The sequence below is a fragment of the Somniosus microcephalus genome, chromosome 12 (genome assembly GCF_052327205.1).
Source record: "Somniosus microcephalus isolate GS21.2 chromosome 12, FLI_Smic_1.0, whole genome shotgun sequence".
In the NCBI taxonomy this organism is placed as follows: domain Eukaryota; kingdom Metazoa; phylum Chordata; class Chondrichthyes; order Squaliformes; family Somniosidae; genus Somniosus; species Somniosus microcephalus.
In genome coordinates, this window is record NC_140998.1 from 25,131,446 (window position 1) to 25,143,836 (window position 12,391).

Here is a 12,391-nt window from a genome sequence, read left to right on the forward strand (position 1 = left end):
AGGAACAGATATGTAGGCAAATCTCAGAAAAGTGCGAAAATAATAGGGTAATAATAGTGGGGGATTTCAACTTCCCCAATATAAATTGGGATAGTCAGAGTGTGAAAGGCTTAGAGGGTGCAGAATTCTTAAAGTGCATCCAGGAGAGCTTTTTGAGCCAACATGTAGAAAGTCCTACAAGAGAGGGGGCGGTACTGGACCTAATTCTGGGGAATGTAGCCGGGCAAGTGGTGGAAGTGTCAGTAGGAGAGCATTTTGGCGACAGTGACCATAATTCGGTGAGATTTAAGGTGGTCATGGAAAAAGACAAAGACGGCCCGGAAATAAGGGTTCTAAATTGGGGGAAGGCCGATTTTAATATGATAAGGCAGGATCTGGCCAAAGTGGACTGGGAGCAGCTGCTTATAGGAAAGTCCACATCAAAACAGTGGGAGACTTTCAGAAGGGAAATAGAGAGAGTACAACGCCAACATGTTCCTGTAAAGGTCAAGGGTGAGACCAACAAGCAAAGGGAACCTTGGATGACAAGGGATATACAAAAATGCATTAGAAATAAAAGGGGGGCTTTTGGCAGTTACAAAAGACTAAAGACAGAAGAAGCCCTAGAGGAGTATAAAAAGTGCAGGGGCATACTTAAAAAAGAAATTAGGAGGGCGAGGAGGGGCCATGAAATAACACTGGCGAGCAAAATAAAGGAAAATCCTAAGATGTTTTATAAGTATATTAAGGGCAAGAGGATAACCAGGGAAAGGGTAGGGACCAAAGTGGCAATCTGTGTGTAGAGCCAGAGGATGTAGGCGGGGTTTTAAATGAATTTTTTGCATCTGTGTTCACTATGGAGAAAGACGATGCAGACATAGAAATCGGGCAAGGGGACTGTGACATACTTGAACATATTAGCATCGAGAGGGAGGAGGTGCTAGCGGTTTTAGCGGGCCAAAAAGTGGATAAATCCCCAGGCCCGGACGAGATGTATCCCAGGCTGCTGTGGGAGGCAAGGGAGGAGATTGCAGGGGCTCTGACATTAATTTTCAGAACCTCTCTGGCCACAGGGGATGTACCAGAGGACTGGAGAACAGCTAACGTAGTACCATTATTCAAGAAGGGTAGCAGGGATAAACCAGGGAATTACAGGCCAGTGAGTCTAACATCTGTGGTGGGGAAATTATTGGAAAAAATTCTGAGGGACAAAATTAATCTCCACTTGGAGAGGCAAGGATTAATCGGGGATAGTCAGCATGGCTTTGTCAAGGGTAAATCATGTCTAACAAATCTGATCGAATTTTTCGAGGGGGTGACTAGTGGGGTGGATGAGGGAAATGCTGTGGATGTGGTACACATGGACTTCAGTAAAGCTTTTGACAAAGTCCCGCATAGGAGACTGGTCAAGAAGGTAAGAGCCCATGGGATCCAGGGTGCCTTGGCGCGTTGGATCCTAAACTGGCTGAGTGGCAGGAGGCAGAGGGTGATGGTCGAAGGTTGGTTTTGTGACTGGAAGCCTGTGTCCAGTGGGGTACCTCAGGGATCGGTGCTGGGTCCCTTATTGTTTGTGATCTACATAAATGATTTGGATGAGAATGTAAAAGGTATGATCAGTAAGTTCGCAGATGACACGAAAATTGGTGGGGTGGTAAATTGTGAGGAGGAAAGCCTCCGGCTACAGGACGATATAAACGGGTTGGTCAGATGGGCGGAAAAGTGGCAAATGGAATTTAACCCTGAAAAGTGCGAGGTGATGCATTTTGGACGGACAAATAAGGCAAGGGAATACACAATGAGTGGTAGGACCCTAGGAAGTACAGAGGGTCAGAGGGACCTTGGTGTACATGTACATAGATCCCTGAAGGCAGCGGAACAGGTAGATAAGGTGGTTAAAAAGGCATATGGGATACTTGCCTTCATTAGCCGAGGCATAGAATATAAGAGCAGGGAGGTTATGATGGAGCTGTACAAAACGCTGGTGAGGCCACAGCTGGAGTACTGTGTGCAGTTCTGGTCGCCTCACTATAGGAAGGATGTGATTGCTTTGGAGAGGGTGCAGAGAAGATTCACCAGGATGTTACCTGGGATGGAGCGCCTCAGCTATGAAGAGAGGCTGGACAGGCTGGAGTTGTTTTCCTTGGAGCAGAGAAGGCTGAGGGGGGACCTGATTGAGGTGTACAAAATAATGAGGGGCATAGATAGGGTAGATAAAGAGGAACTTTTCCCCTTAGTGGGGGGGTCAATAACAAGGGGGCATAGATTCAGGGTAAGGGGCAGGAGATTTAGAGGGGATTTGAGGAGGAACTTTTTCCACCCAGAGGGTGGTTGGAATGTGGAACTCAATGCCTGAAAGGGTGGTGGAGGCAGGAACCCTCACAACATTCAAGAAGCATTTGGATGAGCACTTGAAATGCCATTGCATACAAGGCTATGGACCAAATGCTGGAAAATGGGATTAGACTGGACAGGGATGGATGGGCGGCGCAGACACGATGGGCCGAAGGGCCTCTTTCTGTGCTGTAAAACTCTATGACTCTATGAAATACCCAGGCCCAGATGAAATGTATCCCAGGCTGTTGAGAAGCAAAAGAGGAAATAGAGGCTCTGACCATTTTCCAATCCTGTCTGACTACAAGTGTGCTGGAGGACTGCTAACGTTGTACCTTTGTTTAAAAAGGGAGAAAGGGATAGACCGAGTAATTACAGGCCAGTCAGCCTAATCTCAGTGGTGGGAAATTATTGGGAAAAGTTCTGAGACAGGATAAATCTTCATTTCGAAAGACAAGGATTAATCAGGGACACTCGGCACGGATTTGTTAAGGGAAGGTCATGTCTGACTAACCTGATTGAATTTTTTGAGGAGGTAACAAGTAGGGCTGATGAGGGTAGTGCATTTGATGTAGTGTATATGGATTTTAACAAGCCTTTTGATAAGGTCCCACATGGCAGACTGGTCATGAAAGTAAAAGCCCATGGGATCCAGGGCAAAGTGGCAAGTTGGATCCAAAATTGGCTGAGGCAGGAAGCAAAGGGTAATGGTTGATGGGTGTTTTGTGACTGGAAGGCTGTTTCCAGTGGGGTTCCGCAGGGCTCAGTACTAGGTCCCTTGCTTTTTGTGGTATATATCAATGATTTAGACTTGAATGTAGGGGGTATGATTCAGAAGTTTGCAGATGATACTAAAACTGGCTGTGTGGTTGATAATGAAGAAGGAAGCTGTAGACTGCAGGAAGATATCAATGAACTGGTCAGGTGGGCAGAACAGTGGCAAATGGAATTTAATCCGGAGAAATGTGAGGTAATGCATTTGGGGAGGGCTAACAAGGCAAGGGAATCTTCTTAGGCAGTCCCTCGGAACTGAGGATGACTTGCTTCCACATTAAAAATGAGCTCGCAGGTGACTGATTAGTCCAATGCGGGACCTACAGTCTCTGTCACAGGTGGGGCAGATGGTGGTTGAAGGGGCGGGTGGGTGGGGTGCTTGGGTTGACGTGCGCTGCTTGCGCTTGGCTTCTGCTTGCTCCCGGCGAAGAGACTCGGTGTTCGGCGCCTTCCCGGATGCTTCTCCTCCACTTTGTGCGGTCTTGGGCCAGGGATTCCCAGGTGTCGATGGGGATGTTACACTTTTTCAAGGAGGCTTTGAGGGTGTCCTTGAAGCATTTCCTCTGCCCACCTGGGGCTCTCTTGCCGTGCCGGAGCTCCGAGTAGAGCGCTTGTTTTGGGAGTCTTGTATCAGGCATGCGGACAATGTGACCCGTCCATCGGAGCTGATTGAGCATGGTCAGAGCTTCGATGCTGGGGATGTTGGCCTGAGCGAGAACACTGACGGTGCGCCTATCCTGCCAATGGATTTGCAGGATCTTGCGGAGACAGCGTTGGTGGTACCTCTCCAGTGCTTTGAGGTGCCTGCTGTACATGGTCCATGTCTCTGAGGCATACAGCAGGGCAGGTATCACTGCTGCCCTGTAGACCATGAGCTTAGTGCCGGATTTGAGGTCCTGATCTTCAAACACTCTCTTCCGAAGGCGACCGAAGGCTGCACTGGCACACTGAAGGCGGTGTTGGACTTCGTCGTCGACGTCTGCCCTTGTTGACAGTAGGCTCCTGAGGTATGGAAAGTGGTCCACGTTGTTCAAGGCCTTGTCGTGGATTTTGATAATCGGGGGGCAGCACTGTGTGGCGGGGGCAGGTTGGTAGAGGACCTTTGTCTTACGAATGTTTAGTGTAAGGCCCGTGCTCTCGTATGCTTCGGTGACGGTGTCGACGATGGTTTGGAGTTCGACCTCCGAGTGAGCGCAGACACAAGCATCGTCTGCATACTGTAATTTGACGACAGAGGATGGGACGACCTTGGATCTGGACTGGAGGCGACGGAGTTTTAACAGTTACCCGTTTGTTCTGTAAATTAGCTCCACTCCAGTGGGGAGCTTACTGAGGGTGAGATGGAGCATTGCAGCAAGGAAGATTGAGAAGAGCGTTGGTGCGATGACACAGCCTTGCTTGACCCCGGTTCGTACGTGAATTGGGTCTGTGGTGGAACCGTTGGTCAGGATCACGGCTTGCATGTCGTCGTGAAGCAGGCGGAGGATGGTGACAAACTTTTGAGGGCAGCCGAATTTGAGGAGGACACTCCATAATCCCTCACAGTTGACAGTGTCGAAGGCCTTTGTGAGATCAAAGAAGGCCATGTACAGTGGTTGGTGCTGTTCCCGGCATTTCTCTTGTAATTGACGTGCGGTGAAGATGGCCGCACGTCAATTACAAGAGAAATACTGTAAATGGTAGGACACAAGTGTAGAGGAACAAAGGGACCTTGGCGTGCAGGTCCACAGATCCCTGAAGGTAGCAGGCCAAGTTGATAAGATGGTTAAGAAGGCACACGGAATACTGGCCTTTATTAGCCGAGGCATAGAATACAAAAGCAGGGAGGTTATGCTTGAATTGTATAAAACACTAGTTAGGCCACAGCTAGAGTACTGTGTACAGTTCTGGTCACCACATTACAGGAAAGTTGTGATTGCACTGGAGAGGGTACAGAGGAGATTTACCAGGATGTTGCCTGGACTGGAGAATTTTAGCTACGAGGAAAGATTGGACAGGCTGGGTTTGTTTTTCTTTGGAACAGAGGAGGCTGAGGGGAGAACTTAGAGGTGTATAAAATTGAGGGGCCTAGATAGAGTGGCTAGGAAGGACCTATTTCCCTTAGCAGAGAGGTCAGCAACCAGGGGGCATAGATTTAAAGTAATTGGTAGGAGGTTTAGAGGGGATGTGAGGGGAAATTTCTTCACCCAGAGAGTGGTTGGGGCCTGGAACTCACTGCCTGAAAGGGTGGTAGATGCAGAAACCGCATCACATTTAAAAAGTACTTGGATGTACATTTGAAGTGCCGTAACCTACAGGGCTACCAAGAGCTGGAAAGTGGGATTAGGCTGGGTAGCTCTTTGTCGGCCGGCGTGGACACGATGGGCCAAAATGGCCTCCTTCCATGCTGTAAATTCCTATGATTGTATGATTAACAGTCACACTCCAGGCTCACATTTCAAGCTGTTTGAGGGTGACCGGTGCTTGTGCAAGCTCAGCGAGCACTCAACAGCTACAGAAGAGGAAGGGAGATTTTTTGGGGGGATGTTGATATTAACTATGGATTGAATGTAATTCATTTGCTAAACAAAAGTTTGGGGAGTACAGGAAACTTTGGTTTATCTGGAGGTTAACTGTCCGGAATGCTCGAGCCACCAGCAAAAATCAGGAGCTGTTTTGTTAGGTTTTTTTTCTTTTCATTGCTTTTTTTTCACCAGTCAGGCTCTGCAAGGTCTCGCTGAAGCTGTTGCTAAGCTACAGAGACGCTTGCAAGGTACGGCCGACTGTTTAGAAGCTGTTGGTTTGTTGCCAGATCGGAGCTCAAAATCTCTGTTTCAACATTAGCGCTGGTTTGTCTGGCAGTTTTGATGGGACGGCAACAGGTCGGTGCCGGATAGCGCACAGTTTCCTGTAGTTTAAAATAGTCAGCCTATTTATTTATTTAGACAATATAAATGTGTTCTTGTGCAATGAGCTTGTTTTTGTTCCTGCCTGTTGCAAGCATTCATCTTAGAGTTACTACAGTACTGTGTAAGTCTTGGATGATTTAAGAATAGTAAGTTGACTGACCTGGATAGCCCCAGTGGATAGGACGATGGGTTTACTGCAATGTATAACAACTATAGCATTACTAACCAACCTGTGTATTTCTAACACTTTCAAAAACTGCAGCACAGCTTTTGCCTGTCAGACTCCACTCAGCAAGTGTTATAACTAGTTGCTGGTATGGTATTCATACATTACACAAGTAGATCTATATATTGTTCCTCTGAAAAGACCATCTGCTTTAAAAAGGAAGTAGTATTTTATCGGGCTCTTTGTATGTTTTGAGGATACGTGCAACAATAAACAATGACAGCAGTTGAAACAAAGCAGTAACCGGATCCATCCGAGGCTCTGATGTGCGAGCAATTTTAACATCAGAAATCTGAGATTCGGTTACAGACTTGTAACTTTGCCAGCCATTGACAATATGTGCCAGGTAGCCTCTGAATATTGCTAAAGATTGAGGGAAGGAAAGTCTGGAGGACGACTTCTATACCCACAGTGTATTTCGATCTCAATGCTGTGTGGTACTTGTTTTGAAACATCGTCCGATTTAATTCCCTGATTTTTGGGTGAGGGGGTGCTGGGGTGGCGGAGGAGACCTGCTATTTTGCATTTTGGTCATCAGCTGCTTCTGAGTGTCAATTATGGGAGGGAGAACGGAACACCTGGAACCTGGAGCAGCTCCATTCATCTCAGTGGAGGGCATCACTTTACACTGGCCCAAGGGTGGGTGTGGAGAGTCCAGCCCAGGAAAGCACTTTGTATGAACGTACGAAATTGATGGGCAGGAAAGACCTGGTGGTCCATATAGCCTGCCCCACACCACGATGGCTGGAGCATCATAACTGGACACTTCTGCCCCTGCCCCCCCCCCCCCCCCCCCCCCACCTCAACTCCGCAGCCATGTAATCTCCTGAGTGGCAAAAAGAACAGAAAGAAATCCAGGGCCAATGAGGAAAATAATACTGTAGAAAATTCCTCTCAGGCGAACGAAACCATATATGCCGAGTATACAGCAGTACCTGGTCAATCATCATGGAAGCATTTGGTTGGCATCAAAATGATGCATTCCATACTTCTTTTGTGAGAAAGCTGGTTAATTGAACACAAGTCACCCAGTTATACTTGCAGAAAGCTTTAACGTTTGCTGTCACGAGCAGTTTAAATTTTTCTTGAAAAATCTGATGGCCTGCAATTGTGCTGAGAAATATTGTTGGCAATTGAGAATTTATTTTTAAACCTACTCTTTCCTATTCCCCCAAGTTGTGATTGCTTGGCTTGATGTAACTTTGAGCTGGGTAATCCTGCTCATTGCTGGCTGATTAAAAACTACAGTTGTACCAAGGGCAAAACTTCCAGCCTTATTCTCCCTACTGCTGTCATAGAATCACAGAATAGTACAGCACAGAAGGAGGCCATTCGGCCCATCGAGTCTGCGCCGGCTCTTTCGAAGAGCAATCCAGTTAATCCCACTACCCTGCTCTTCCCCCATATCCCTGTAGTCAACCAGCTTGTTCAGCCCTCTTTCCCTTCTGTATGTTGCATGTAGGTCAGCGGTATTCAAGAAAAAGAAAAGAAAGACTTGCATTTATATAGCAGTTTTCACGACCTCAGGACATCCCAAAGCACTTCCCAGCCAGTTAAGTACTTTTGAAGTGTCATCATGGTTGTAATGTAGGAAACGCGGCAGCCTATTTGCGCACAGCAAAGTCCCAGAAAGAGCAACGCGATAATGACCCAATAATTTGTTGATGTTGGTTGAGGTATAAATATTGGCCAGGGCACAGGAGAATTCGCCTGCTATTTGAATAACAACAACTTGCATTTAGATATCATTTTTACCATAGCAAACCGTCCCGAGGTGCTTCACAGGAGTATTAATAAGCAGAATTTGACATCGAGCTGCATAAGGAGATAATCGGACAGATGACCGAAATAGTGCCATGGGACTTTAACGTCCACCTGAGGGAGAAGACAGTGTCTCGGTTAAAAGATGCCCCCCCCCCCCCAAAACAGCGCAGCACTCCCTCAGCACGGCATTGGAATGTCAGCCTAAATTCTGCGCTCAAGCCTCTGGAGTGGGATTCGAACCCGCAACCTTCTGGCAAAGGTGGGAGTGCTAACCACGGAAGTGGCTGAATCGAGCTAGTGTTTGAAACCCTTGCGAGCGCATAGGTGGATGGTCAGCACTGCAGTCTCAAGAATGTACAGTCCTTCGCAGAGGTACGCGTGGAGCATCCTGGCTATTAATGCCCAAACCAACATGGCGAGTATTGCGGAAAGACCATTCAGCCTTTCAAAACCAAAAACACACCAATGACTCCCACAATCTCCATTATTTCCTTAGAAATTAGTCTTGACAAAGAAAATAAATCTTGTTGACTAACTGTTTTAGCTTTACTCTTTGGTTGTGATCTCACCTGCATGATACTACTTAGAATCATTCTTCGTATTCTTCTGTAGATGATTAAATATTCAATTTTGGACATCATGGGTTTAATTTCTCTCTATTCCCATCGTCCTCCTATGGTCACTTAAGTTGTGGCGTTTGAGACGCGTGCTGGCGCACTCATGTTCGTAGTCGTCTCTTTGCTGTAATTGTAACGACAAAGGACCAACTGTAGATTAACGACTGGAGAATGGTTTGACAGTGGATTGCCAAACTCTGCTGGGTACACTAGCCTTCCTATCCAGTTTATTTATTAAACTGGCAGATATATATCCAAGGCCCAGGTATATCCTGTCCACAAAAAGCAGGACAAATCCAATCCAACCAATTACTGCCCCATCAGTCTACTCTCAATCAGCAAAGTGATAGAAGGTGTTATTGATGGTGCTACTTACTCACCAATAACCTGCTCACTGATGCCCAGTTTGGGTTCCGCCAAGACCAACCTCATTACAGCCTTGGTCCAAACATCAACAAAGGAGCTGAATGCCAGAGGTGAGAGTGATTGTCCTTGACATCAAGGCAACATTTGACCGAGTGTAGCATCAAGGAGCCCTAGTAAATCTGAAGTCAATGGGAATTGGGGGGGGGGGGGAGAAACGCTCCACTGGCTGGAGTCATACCTAGCACAAAGGAAGATGGTTGTGGTGGTTGAAGGTCAATCATCACAGCCCCAGGACATCGTTGCAGGAGTTCCGCAGGGCAGTGTCCTAGGCCCAACCATCTTCAGCTGCTTCATCAATGACCTTCCCTCCAACATTAGGTCAGAAATGGGGATGTTTGCTGATGACTGCACAGTGTTCAGTGCCATTCACAACTCCTCAGACAATGAAGCAGTCCATGCCCACATGCAACAAGACCTGGACAATGTTTAAGCTTAGGCTGATAAGTGGCAGGTAACATTCGCGCTACACAAGTGCCAGGCAATGACTATCTCCAACGAGCGAGAGTCTAACCACTGCCCCTTGACATTCAACAGCATTACCATCACCGAATCCCCCACCACCAATATCCTGGGGTCACCATTGACCAAAAACTTAACTGGACCAGCCACCTAAATACCGTGGCAACAAGAGCAGGTCAGAGGCTGGGTATTCTGTGGCGAGTGTCTCCCCTTCTGACTCCCCAAAGCCTTTCCACCATCTACAAGGCACAAGTAAGGAGTGTGATGGAACACTCTCCACTTGCCTGGATGAGTGCAGCTCCAACAACACAAGAAGCTCGACACCATCCAGGATAAAGCAGCCCGCTTGATTGGCACCCCATCCACCACCTTCAACATTCACTCCCTCCACCACCGGCGTACCGTGGCTGCAGTGTGTACCATCTACAAGATGTACTGCAGCAACTCGCCAAGTTTCCTTTGACAGCACCCCCCAAACCTGTGAGCTCTCCCACCTAGAAGGACAAGGACAACAGGCGCATGAGTACGCCACCACCTCCAAGTCACACGCCATCCTGACTTGGAAGTATATTGCATTCCTTCATCGTCGCTCGGTCAAAATCCTGGAACTTCCTTACCTAACAGTGCTGTGGGAGTACCTTCACTGCACTGACTGCAGCGGTTCAAGAAGGCAGCTCACCACCACCTCTAGGGCAATTACGAATGGGCAATAAATGCTGGTCTTGCCAGCGATGCCCACATCCCAGGAACGAATAAAAAAAACAAACCATATACACACTTTAAAACAGTGATGTGCTCTTGAGTTGCTGTCTTGAATGTTTAGCAAATTTTGATGGTGGAAAGTGGAGAGCACTAAATGAAACCATCCTATAATTCACCCAATGTGGACATGGGTTACAAACCCACTTCAATGTCAAAACATGTGCAGAAATGAGGGGTTTAAAGTTGTCCTTAATGTACGATGTGCAGTGCAAAATTGTAGTACAATGCAATACAGAAACAGGAAACACTAGGGACACTCGGCAGTTCAGTTAGAATCTGTGGAGAGAATAGACAATGTTTTAAGTGAAAACCCTTTGTCAGAATTGCAAGAAATGTCAGATTGGTGGCATTTAAAAAGGAACACGCACATGCGCACGGAAAAAAGAAGGCATGTGATGGAATACTCTCCACCTGCCTGGATGAGTGCAGCTCCAACAACACTCAAGAAGCTCGACACCATTCAGGATAAAGCAGCCCGCTTGATTGGCACTCCATCCACCACCTTCAACATTCACTCCCTCCACCACCGGCGCACTGTGGCTGCAGTGTGTACCATCTACAAGATGTACTGCAGCAACTCACCAAAGCTCCTTCAACAGCACCTTCCAAACCCGCGACCTCTACCACTTAGAAGGACAAGGGCAGCAGACGCATGGGAACATCACCACCTACAAGTTCCCCTCCAAGCCACACACCATCCTGACTTGGACCTGTATCGGCGTTCCTTCACTGTCGCTGGGCCAAAATCCTGGAACTCCCTTCCGAACAGCATTGTGGGTGTACCTACACCATATGGACTGCAGCGGTTCAAGAAGGCGGCTCACCACCATCTTCTCAAGGGCAATTAGGGATGGGCACTAAATGCAGACCTAGCCAGCGACGCCCACATCTCATCAATGAATTAAAAAAAAAATAGGGAGAGACATCAGACTTTTGAGGCCCAGAACATGTGACTCTTGGCTTGTTCTTTCTACATTGGTTGGTTCTGTGATTGTGAATATTTTAAAACCTGTAGAGATGTTTTTATTGTGAAACTTGATTAAATGTTGTACACTTCTGTATCTCTTTAATCGTGTTAGTTTAGTTTTAGTTTGGTGCAGTAAATTACCCGTTTATTTGTGAGTGGCTGTGTTGAAACATGACACTGATGTTCGTGACATCATTTCATCTATGTGAAGCCTATATCCAGCAGTACTACTTGGAAAAAATACAAAATCCTTGGGGGTATGTTCATGATTATTTAGTGTAAGATAATTGCAGTGGCAATTTGATAATTTACTCATTTACTGCATGATTAAAGCTGTCAGAATAAGCATTTTAATTGGACACTGAAAATAATCCTAGGTATTTGCATTCATTGAGACTTGCTGATCTTTGTAGGTTTACATAACTCACACTAAAAGTGATCGCTGTTGGCTTTTCCTCAAACCATGATTTGGCAGTGGTCTGACTTTAGCAAGATTGCTGGATGCTGAAGAGTCAGCCCTTGCATTAATACCCCAAGTCAAAATGTATTTATAATACCATATAACATTTCTCAAACCCCTTAAAGCGCTTCACGTATAATTAATTACATTTTGAAGTTCAGTGACTGATGTAAGCAAATTTGTCTTGGGATCTCGTGCTTGCTCTGGCACTAGTAACTGGACGTAGAGGTAACATTCTGCTGTTCTGCTCAATACCCAGGTCACTTTGTACTGTACTCTTAATGGAAAATTGCAAACAGCACAGTTCAGCTGGAATAACTTGTGCAAGTGCTGATTTGCAGCCAAGCTTCATACAGGAAACTTTGGTCAGGAGCCGTTTCGTTAGGTTTTTTTTCGTTGCTTTTTTTTTCCAACCAGTCAGGCTCTGCGAGGTCTCGCTGAAGCTGTTGCTAAGGTACAGAGGCGCTTGCAATGTACGGCTGACTGTTTAGAAGCTGTTGCTAAGCAACAGGGTTTGTTGCTAGATACGGAGCTCAAAATCTCCGTATGTTTCAACATTAGCGCTGGTTTGTCCGGCAGTTTTGATGGGACGGCAACAGCTCGGTCCCGTCGGTGCCGGATAGCACAAAGTTTCCTGTAACTTATGAGCCACAGTTCCAGTGCTCCTCTTGGGAAGTGAACTTTTTGCCACTGAAAGTTAAGTGCTGTCAAACTGCAATATATTGATGGCGTACGTGT

The 12,391-nt window shown here is 46.7% G+C and overlaps 1 protein-coding gene across 1 annotated transcript in view; it reads left to right on the forward strand.

Moving 5' to 3' along the window:
* The window catches only part of LOC147109077 (serine palmitoyltransferase 2-like), a 156,441-nt gene that overhangs the window by 35,732 nt on the left and 108,318 nt on the right, over positions 1 to 12,391 (forward strand). The gene's annotated exons all lie outside the window — the stretch shown is intronic.